The sequence below is a fragment of the Manis pentadactyla genome, chromosome 11 (genome assembly GCF_030020395.1).
Source record: "Manis pentadactyla isolate mManPen7 chromosome 11, mManPen7.hap1, whole genome shotgun sequence".
Lineage (NCBI taxonomy): Eukaryota > Metazoa > Chordata > Mammalia > Pholidota > Manidae > Manis > Manis pentadactyla.
In genome coordinates, this window is record NC_080029.1 from 89,592,309 (window position 1) to 89,604,139 (window position 11,831).

Sequence of the window (11,831 nt, forward strand, 5' to 3'; positions counted from 1 at the left end):
TCGGGGCATCCCGCAAACAGCTGATGAAGCCCCGCCTCCTTAGCGTCACGCTGTCGGCTGGCCAATGGCGAGTGGAACCCCAAGTCCCGGGCTGGGCGGCTGCCAGGGACTGTCACGAATGTACGAACCTTCCCTTGGAAACATTGCAAGGGGCCGAGCAAAGTTCCTACTCCCTCCAGAAACGCATTTGGAGCATCGTCGCCTACACAGATTCCGTTCCCAACTCAGGCTCTGGAAGCGCCAGAGAGTCCCTGACTCCTCTCGCTTCGGAGCGAGAAAGGGGGCGTCAAACTGACTTTTGTCTTCTCTTTCTCGGGAACGGGCTGAATAATTACACTGCGTCCAGAAAAGGAGGGGAAGATGAGGCGGGGAATTTTCAGACGCTGGCTGCGTCTTGTGGGTGCAAGATGCGGGTCCCCGTGGATCCCGACCTGGTGGCAAAGCACCCTCCCGCCTGCCGAGCGGGTCAGAAGAAAACTCCAGCCCCAAATCTGTAGGAAAAATGAGAATACGTGTGCCTGGCGCCGTTGATGAGTGACATTCAGATCAAACACATCCAGAGGGACACTCATGTCCTCTTTTTGACTGGGTGTGGACACTTGGAAAATACCATCGGGCTTGAGGAGAGGAGAGATCAAGAATGCAGGAGCTGCTTGGGCAGCTGACATCCTGTTTATGGGCACCATCCAGAGATAGTGCAGACGCTGCCAGGAGAGCAACGCTGCCTGCAGAACCCGCGCTGTCGGTAACGGAGTCCATGAGCTAGTTCACAAACATTTATTGAGCACCTGCGTTTGAGTGCGGGCACCGAGCTAGGAACAACAACAAAAAAAAAAAACCTGGTGCCTGCCCTCTGAGAGCTTCCAATCTACTTGGAGAGGAGGACCTGAAAATAAAGGAAAGCAGCATGGAATGCGTTAATTTTAGGAATAATGACTGCTGGGAAGTGCAGAAAAATTCAGAATGCAAAGACAGTACGACTTCAGGGAGACGGCTTTTGAGTTGGGCTTTAAAAGATGGGAAAATTTTTCAAGAAGGAAAACCAGATAAAACAATTCAGGCCTTGTGGCAGCAGGACAAAGTACTGAACTGAAGGTAGGATCATTGAGTGTACACTGGGATTTAGGAAAGATGGGCACGGACAGGTAGATACAGGTCAGATACAGAGGTGTCCCTGGAATGTCAGGCTGGGGAATCTGTACTTTATTCTGGAGGCAAAGGGGAGCCAACAAAGATTTTATAGATGAGTGACTTGACCCAGAAATCTGTAAGAGGGAACCAGTCCCTACAAAGACGAGGTGATCAATGCTGGGGCCTGACCCCAGGGGCAGTGGGGACTGGCTAATCACCAAGCTGCTCTCTCTGGGTGGTAAACTCAGACAGATTTAGGTTAAGTGGAACTAGGGCCCTTAGCCCAGAGGAGCCTGAGATCTCCTTATATATTTTTCCTGCCCATTCATCCTTTTCCTAGCTCCCAAAAAAAAGTACTTGAAAGAGAGCAAACCAGACATATTGAGGGCTGTAGCTGCTAGAGTAGGAAAGTACTGTCCCTGAAGGACAGAGAAGAGGGAAAAAGGAAAGGGGAGAGTCAAAGTCAGCCCGCAGACAATCCCCTCAGGAGCTGACAGATATCCACAAAGATGGGCTGGAGCAAAAAGGAGGTATTTTATTTTTCTGGGAGACTTGGCCAGGAGGGAGTGTGAGAGCCGGTCAGGGTGACCTCACACTCATGCCACATGAGATGCGGAGACCAAACCCAGCCTCAGGCCAGGGAACTGAGGAGCCCTGACCACGCTCACCATGCACACACCTCCTTCTCCTCCTTCTCCACCTTCTTTCTATCCTTCTCTTCTTCGTGGCTTTCCTCCTGGGCCAGTGGTTCATGCTGGCCAGTGATGACCATGAGTGTTACTTAGGATCAAGAGTGGGGAACTGGAAAACGACTCAGTTCTGAATCGATCCTCTGGAGCCCCATGGTCCCCAGGGTGCAGGGGTCATCCTGTTTCTCCTGACCTACCCAAACTGCTGAAACTGCCTGATGCATCACAGCCCTGAAAGGCGGGTCTACAAAGCAAGGAAGCTGGTACATGGGATCTATGTACCCACCAGAGCCCCCCAGGGTCTCTTCAGCTTTAGGGTGTATGAACCCCTGAAACTGGCTACATAGTGCTTGAGTTCACACAAACATTTAGGGGGTGGCTGCATAGCTTACAACAGTTTCCCAATAGGATCTGTGACCCTATAAAATGTTAAAATCACCATTGTAGGAGAATGGGGCTGGAGAGCAGAAGAGATCGTCTTAGTGGGGCTGGGCAGTTTGCAAGATGGTGGAAGGGTCACACTCTTAGTGACATTTCTTCTGGGACCTCTCTCCCAGGCCTTCCCATCCTGCTCCCTCAGGCTGGTTCTGAAGGACAGAGCTCCCAGTAGCTTGGCCTCCTGTGCTCTTAGCCTCTAAGGTCAAGCAGCAGGGGCCCAGCCTTCTGAGCTGGAAGGACCAGAAAAGACTGTCAGGGATAAAGGGGTCAGGGAGGTCAGGAGCCTCACTCCCCACTCTCATCACTGTCAAAGCAGACCCCGCCCTCTTGTGCCCTTTCTTTCTCCCTTCCAGCACACAGCAGTCTCAACAGTGTCAGGACCTGCTGGACTGGAGTTCTGGGCTCTGAGCCCTCTGACCACCAACAGCACCCTAGTAACAGATGAACCCTGGGCTTTTGACAGGGCTCAGAGCAAATGTACATTGCAGCCACAACAAGCCTTTTTTTAAGAATTTCCTCTCTTTCTCTTCCCACAACTTACCCCAATTTGTTTTTCCCTTTGCTGACTGATGCTGGCTCCAGAAGGAGGGTCCCCAGAGAAAGGCAGGGTTGCTCTGAAAGGCATCAGGGCAGAGGCCTGAGAGGGAGGCAGACCTTCCCCAACAATCTGGGAGGGATGCAAAGAGTTAAGGGGAGGCTGCTTTCAACAGAAGAGAAAACCCAGCTCCCTATAGAAAGTGTGCAGGAGCCCTCTCCATTGTTTTACCTGGCTATAGGATTTCTCTCTGAGACAAGGAATGGGCTCTAAAACTCCAGTAACTGGATCACTGGGAAGGGAGGTTTTTAAAAACCAGCTGACAGCTGAATAATAGGAATTACCAGGCAGGCTGCCCTGGGGTTACTGAGGTTTGTAACTCAACCCCCAGGGAGAGGTTAGATTGGAAACTGATTTATGGGTGGGGGTTTTGGTGGGGGTGCCCATAGTGCTTGACCCCCTTACTTCTTAACTCCTTCCATGAGGGATCATGTACGTAAGAAAGACCAGGAACCTGGAAGGTTTGGGTGCCCTTCCCTCAGTGGACTTGCTCTAAGAGAGTGAATTTATCTCTCAGAGCACCATTCCATCTGTCTGCAAAGGAACAGTCCCTTTCTTCTGAGTTGCAGAGAGAGAGAGAGATGGAGAGACAGAATATACCAGGTCAGACAGACTGGCTTCTGCTAATTGAGTAAGCAAGTGAAGAGACTTGATTTCCCGGTCATTGAGTTCACTGCTTGCCAGTCAGTGGTTCGGTGGGGTTTTGACAGAAAAAGCAGATACCAATGTTTGGAATTCAGAGACCTGGATGTGAAGGGAAATGCAAAGATGGAGGCTGCCATGCTGAAGTCCAATGGAACCTAAAAAATAAGGTGGAGTCCAGGATCCCATGAATTATGTCATTCAGTACATATTCAGCTTTATTTGGGGGAACACAATAAATATTTGCTGAATGAGTCAATGAATAAATATACATGTACACATTTTAAAAATATGAATAGTTTTGTGTTGGCAAGTGCAAAAAACCTGCAGTGGATCATTTTCCATAAATGTTCTGTCTCCACTATGTTTGCCACGTGGAGTGGCTGGCCTTAACCTGAGTTTCTTCTCACCAGCAGAGCCTTCCCATGGAAGGCAAAGGTGATGCTTTCAAATCACTGCATGCACCTCCAACCACCCTCCTCCAGGCTTGGCACATTCTGGACCTAAGTCTGCGGGGACAGATTTACAGAAAAAACTACAAGCAGGCCCTCGGGGCAGTGTCCTCAGCTTCTCACTCCCCCACCTCTGGCCCAGCCCAGGGCTCAGCATGCCCAGCCCATGAAAAGTAGGTCAGCTTTATTCTGCCAAGGAATGAAGAAACCCAACCAAAATACTCTTACTCTGCTTCCCCTAGGATGCAGCCTCTCTCCTGGGCAAAAGTACATCACTATGTCAGTACATACTTCACCTTGAGGTTGGCAGGGAACTCTGAGGAGCTGACGGCTAAGGACACAGAATGATGGATTGCTATCAAGGAAACCTGCCACCTGGAAGAGCTGGGAACCAGTCCCTTCTGGGTCTAGAGGCTCCCAGGTTTTGAAGTTGGTGCTCAAGAGGATCTGGGCCAAGAAGATGAGTTGGATCAGCTGTTTCTCAACCAACCTTTCAGCCCCCACTGTCCTGGACTGTAAGAAGGTCACTATCTGGCAACGAGAGAGGGGCTCAGTCACTGAGGTGTGAGTTCATCAAACATTTACGGGGCACCTGCCATATGCTAGGCCCCATGTCAGGGGCTGGAGGTGCAGGTGCAATCCCTGGGGGAACCCTTGAGCATATCCATATCCTTTCTTCCTGAACATGAACCCTTATATGCACACCTACACACAAACTGAAAGAGAAACTGGGTACAGGGGGAGGCTATGGTAGGAAAGGCTGAAGCTGGATGAGCTAAGGGAGGCTGAGACTCCCTGCGGGGGTCTTGCCTTTCTTGTCACAGAGGCATCCTGGGTATGTCTGATGCGGCACTTCTTCCCTGTTCCCAAAGCCCACTCATAATCAGGTCAGGTAGTAAGAGTTCTGAATTAGATGTCAGGAAATCTGGGTTCTGTTCCCAGCTCTGCCATTAACAGGTGACCTTCCAACACTCACATTTATGTCCTTGCCCCTACAGATTCAGAGGGGGCAGGCATTGCTTGAGTAAACAAGCTGGCTCCACGGGGCTTAGGACTTTGGGGCAACACCAGCCTCTTATCCCAATCTGGCCTGAGGTCTCTGGGCTATCATCAAAACAGCGCTCACCTGTTGAGCACCTGAATGCCAGACACATGACAAAATGCGTCTCATTTAATCCTAAACAACCCCAAGAGGGAGCTGTCACCACCAGTGCCCTTTTACACTCAAGGAAATAAGATCACTTCTCTGAAGATGGGCAAAGAGCAGAAGAAACATGATTTGAGGCCACATCTGTCTGACGAAAGCCCATGCTTACATCCCCTACATCTACTGCCTTACAGGCAAACCCAGTCCCTCCCACAAACGGATTTCACTCCCCTCCCCCACATCAATAACACCCTGTCCTCGGTGCCCCCAGAACAGGAAGGCCAAGCCTGAGGCAGTCTCGCGAGGTAAATTCCAGACTCAGTTGCAAACACTCCCGCTGCCACCACCACCTGCGGCAGAGGCGATTGCATCACCCGCAGGAAGCGGCCCAACATCGGCTCTGGGGTATGTTTTCAGTTCCTACTTCTTCGCTTGCCTGCATTGAGCACACTGCCTTATCTACCCCTGCCCTGGCCCTGCGGGTTTAGGCAAACGCGTGTGTGATGGACAAGGGACTGTGGACTGTTGCTTAGATGGGATTTGTATGGGACCAATGAGTACCCCACTCCCTTTTCTGAACACTATCAGATGGGAGAGGGGAGGTCAGGTTGCGGGAGCTTTTCCAATCAAGGACCAATCAGAGATCCTGTAGGCTCAGAGAAAAAGTCCTCTTGGATGCAGGAGACAAGTCCCAGGTAGCCACCATTCCCATGCCCTGCCTCTCAAGGATGAGTACCCACATGTCTGGACCATGCCCAGCAGCCAGATGGCCACTGAGGGGCAGGTGCTGAAGAGGCGGCCAACATAGCCATGATGTCTCTGGTGAGGTGTCTTGGGCCCATTCAATTGACAGATACATTGCACGGGGCCTTGCTTAACCCCCACCCAACATTGCCATGGAATCTTCTGGAACTGAGGACAGATTTTCACCTCTATAGTTCCTCTTCTGTCCATCCTGAACTTCCTTTCCCTCCCTCCCTTCCTTCTCTCTCTCCCTCATGAAGCACTCTTACTTTATCTCCCTAATACCTCCTCCTACCCTGGTTTCCTCCTGCATTTGCCACCTCTCTCTGGACTCACCTCGGCCCACAGCAACAGTCAGCCCTCTATGGGCTCATAAAAAATTCGATGTTCTGGTGGAACTTATCCTGTGTGGAAAGGCTGCTTCTTTTTTTTTTTTTTTTTCTAATTAAGGTTTCACATGAAAAACATTGTGGTTTCTACATTCACCTATATTATCAAGTCCCCTTCACACCCCATCGCAGTCACTGTCCATGAAAGGCTGCTTCTTTTAACGTTATCATCCCATTTGAAAATGGTTCTTAAGTCTGAGTGACATTTGAAATGGCTCTATGAGTGGGGTTATTGCTTATTGCTCTCTTCACCCAGACAGAGAGCTATGTCAAACCAGTGCCCACTATGTGGGTGTCTCCCATCTCTCAGATGCTCTTTGCACCACAAACCTGACTTGGCAAGGGATAGGGCACCTGAATCAGTGATTTGAATAAATAGCAAGTTGTTCTTTTAGGATCAGCCCTGACTTAAATAATCAATACTGGTTTACTGTGTTAAAAAAAAAGTCAAACTGCAATGTGAAACTGGGTAATGATAGGGCTATTTTACATGCTCTCTAAGGCTTTGGGGGTCATTAAACCTGTTCTAGCTGTAATATCCCCCCAGAAATGAAGGGAGACCCAGGGACTCTGAGCTCTTCCCCCAAATCAGACCAGGTAATGGAGCCTATTCCAGGTTTCACGGATTCCTAAGCATCATCTGAGGCTATGTAAAGTGATGAAGAAACTAAATATCAGGATCCATTCTGGATTTCACAACTGGAGAAAAATATCAACAATTTCCAGATGCTTTAAAATAGAATTGTTTCTTCAATCCTGACCTCGCTCACAATAAGGATATAAAATATACAAAACTGACTTTTATAGAAGCCCCTGGCACAAATTCTCACTGTCCTTAGAGAGAAACCCTTCCCAAGCTTGCATCAGCTCTGAGATGGGGTCATAGAGTACTTCACTGTGCCTTTGGACCAGGTAAGCTCTCAGAGAGGAGGAGACAAAGAGAATCTTGATGTAGCTTTCAGTTTAAAATACATTTATCTGGAAAGCATTCCTGGAGCTTACCAGCTTTCTTGTCTGCAGGAAGGAAGTTTTTGCTTAAATGTTTATTGCTCAAATGTTCCCTGTAGGCAGAGTTTCTTTCTCTATTCCATTTCTTTGGTAGTGAAAGTTTGTATCATCATCTTTGAAATGTGATTTTTAAAACATATTTAGTCTTTTGCTTTGGGGACCTTGTTTCATTTAATATTTTTTGGTTCTTTGGCAATGGGGACCTCTTCCTATTTCTACACATCCCCAATGGGTTTAACTGAAATCATTATTACTTCTCTGAAACTATTTCCTTTTCATTAACTATTTATTGAGCACATATTGTGTGTCCCAAATAATGTTAGGAGTATTAGGGAAGCCATAAGGTATAAGACACATCTCCTGCTTGCCTTCCCACTGCCTGCTCTTATAGTATTTATTGAGATACAATTCACCCACCATAAAATTCACCCATTTAACATATACCATCTAATGGTTTTAAAATATATTTCCAGAGTTTTGTGACTATCATCACAATATTAAAACATTTCATCACCCCCAAAAGAAACCCCCCATACCCATTAGCTATCACTCTTGATTTTCCTCAGCCCTTCCCCAGAGTGAATCACCACTAAGCTACTTCTTATTTGCCTATTCTGGACATTTTGTATAAATGGAAGCATATTCTGTGTTGTCCTTTGTAATTCTCATTCACTTAATGTTTTCAAGATTCATCCATGTGGTCATGTGTGTCAATATTCCTTTTTATGGCTGAATAATATGCCATTGTATGGATATACCACATTTTGTTTATCTGTTCATCAGTTGATGGACATTTGAGTTGTTTCTACCTTTCAGATGTTGTGAATAGTGCTTCTATGAACTTTCATGTATAAATTTTTGTTTCAATACCTGTTTTCCATTCTTTTGAATACACACCAGGAGTGGAATTCCTGGATCAAGTGATAACTGCATGTTTAATCTTCTGAGGAATCATTGTGTGTTTTATTTGCATTACCTAATGACTAATGTTGTTAAGTATCTTTTTGTGGGCTTATTGGCTATTTGTAAATCTTCTTTAGAGAAATGTCTATCCAAATCCTTTGCCTATTTTTAAATTGAGTTATATGTCTTTTTATTATTGAGTTGTAAGAATTTCTTAATGTATTTTGGATACAAGTCCCTTATCAGATGTATGATTTGCAAATGTTTTCTCCTATTAGTTGACTTTTTACTTGTTGTCATGATGAGGTCATTAATTTGCAGCACAAAAGTTTTTGATTTTGATGTAGTTCAATTTGTCTATTCTTTCTTATGTCACTTTCACTTTTGGTTTCATATCTAAGAAACCATTACCTAACCCAAGGTCACAAAGATTTATTCATATGTTTTTGTCTAAGAGTTCTACAGTCTTAACCCTTATATTTAGGCTTATGCTCCACTTTTAGCTAATTTTTGAGTCTGGTATAAAGAAAGGATTCAAGTCATTCTTTTGTGTGTTGATATCCAGTGCTCCCAGTACAAATTGTTGAAAAGACTATTTTTTCCCTAATTAAATGGTCTTGGCAGCCTTGTTGGAAATCAATTGGCCATATGTGTAAGGATTTACTTCTGGACTCTCAATTCTATTCCTTTCATCTATATGTCTATCCTTTATGCCAGTACCACACTGTCTTGATTACTATAACTGTGTAGTAACTTTTGAAATTGGGAACTGTGAGTCCTCCAACTTTGCTCTTGTTTTTCAAGATCATTTGGATATTTTTTATCCCCTTGCATTCCCGCATGAATCCACTTGTCAATATCTGTAAAAGAGCCAGCTGGGATTTTGATTGAGATTGCATTGAGCCCATAGATCAGTTAGGGAATATTGCCATCTTAACAATATTAAGTCTCCCAAATCATGAACCTGTGATGTCTTTCCATGTATTTAAATATTTTTTAATTTCTTTCAACAATGTCTTATAGTTTTCAGTGAGCACATCTAACACATCTTTTGAAGAATTATTCCTAAGTATTTTATCTTTTCTGGTGCTACTGCAAATGTGATTGTTTTCTTAATTTTATTTTCAGATTATTCACTGCTAGTGTATTGAAATACAATTAATTTTTGTATTGATCTCATATTCCATAATCTTGCTTAAGTCAATTATTAGTCTAATACTAGTTTTTCCTTTTTTTGAGGATTCCTTAGACTTTTCTATATACAAAATCATATCACCTGTGACTAGAGATAGTCTTACTTCTTCCTTTCTGATCTGTATGCCTTTTATTTCTTTTTCTTGCCTAACTTTCCTGGCTAAAGCCTCCAGTGCAATGCTGCACAGAAGTGACAAGAGTGAACATCCTTGTCTTATTCCTGATCTCAGGGGAAAAGCTTTCAGTCTTTCACTATTAAGTATGATGTTAGTTGTGGGGTTTTTGTAGATGCCCTTTATCACTGAGGAAGTTCCCTTCTATTCCTGGTTTTTTTAGTTTTTATTATGAAAATGTGTTGTATTTTGTCAAATGCTTCTCTATATCTATTGAGATGATAGTGTGGTTTTTGTCCTTTATTTTATTGATTAACTTTATATGTTAAACCAACCTTGCAGTCTTGGGACAAAGTCCACTTCATGCACAATCCTTTCTATGTATCGCTGATAACAGCTTGCTAACCTTTCGTTGTGCTCTAGTCTTTTGAGGAGGTACAATTTACACAGAAGAAGGAATAGAGCATGTGAATGCAAAACAGCATACAACCAAGTATTATAAGGTTTAATCAGTGCCCTTCTAATAAATAAATATTTACTGTGTGTCAACTACTTGCCAGGTAGTGTGGACTGGGGAGATAAAAGCTGCAAGGGCTGATGGGCCTCCTTTAGGCCCCTTGAGCTCTTCATTCTAGTCAGTATCCCCAAAATTATCAAGATCCCCACTCCTTCTCCACTCCAGGCATGATCAGGGACCAATGGAAAAGAAGCCAGGACTGCTTGGGGATTTAATTAGGTGGCCAGAGTGATTCAGTTAAGAAGCCAGAATAACAAGATAAGAACAAGGCTGTGGAGTTAGACAAATGGGGATTCAGATCCCAGAACTGGCACCTCCTGGTGATTTGGGAATAGTAAATTAACCTCTCTGAACTTAGTCACATCACCTGTCAGATGGAGATAATTACGGCACCATCCTCATGTGGTTGTTCGGGAGTAGAACTTAAACCATACAAAGTACCTGGGAGTGCTTTGGTATATAGTAGATGCTCAGCAGATCATTGCTATTCCTATGTGTTTAGCACCATGTGAAACCATAGAGTAGGGAAAGAAAGTCCAGAAGAAGAATGAAAAAAACCTTGGCCCTATTTTCAGAAGGTGTAGGTTTTAGCTAGGGGGTCAAATCTAGTTGTCAAACTAAGTCAAACTTAGATATGACTAAGCATGTAGCGAATAACTGTAGCATTACCAAAACAGTATATAATTTACCTGAAAAATTAGGTTATGTGGAATATGATTAGTATAGGAATCAGTGAGACTATAGTATGTGAAGTTCTTGACACCAAGGTTCCTGACATATAGTAAGTACTTGAAAATGGCAGTAGTAGTTATTATTAACAGTTGCCTTCACCTTAAAAGTCTCCCTGCAACAGTGATTCTCAGTGTGGTCCCTGGTCCAGCAGATCAACATCATCTGGAACTTGTTAGACATGTAAATTCTTGATCCCTCTGCCAGATCTACTGACTCAGAAACTCAGAGGGTGGGGCCCAGCAATCTGTGTTTTAATAAGCCCTTCAGGTAATTTGGATACTATGGTTCTAAACATTGGCTGCACATTAGAATTACCTGGGGAGCTTAAAGAAACCCCAATGCCCATGCTCCCCACCAAGACCAATCAGAATCTCTAAGAATGGGATCCAGGCCATAGAATTTTTTAAAGCTCCCCAGGTTATTCAAATATACATCTAAGGTTTGCCTCTACATCACAGGTGGAACTTTGCATTAACAAGAAGAAGAGATTCAAAATTTTAAAATTAATAAATTTACTAAAGCTGGTTATGGAAGAGGCTCTAAAATACCCCTTTTCCATCTTCTACCCCTCCTCCCAAATCTGCACCACAAGAATAGAGACACAGGGGAAAAGAGAGCCTCTTCCCTAATCTGCGGTTGATCTGGGGATAGAACAAAGCATCCTGTCCCCTCCCCTTAGATGGACTGCCATCCTAGGGAATAGACACTAAAAGCTTGAGCCCAATGTTCATTTTTTTTTTATTTTGGTATCATTAATCTACAGTTACACAAAGGACATTATGTTTACTAGGCTCCCCCCTTCACCAAGTCCCCCCAACATACCCCTTCACAGTCACTGTCCATCAGCATAGTAAGATGCTGTAAAATCCCAACATTCATTTTTAATCACTCAGTGTTAATTTCCTTCTGGGGGACAAGGAGGCATCTGCCTTGAACATAAGAGGATCTCATGTCTCCCAAATCCTTTGCTTATCTATGAACAAGGAAGATCCTGTATCAGCCCCAATCCTGCACCCTAGGAGCCCAATTCAGATTGTCCCAAGAGGCAGCCTGTCCACCACATGCACACTGGCCACACCCCTCCTGACCTGCCATATTCAAAGTCCAGGATGATGTCTCAGACAGGAAGAGAACTTG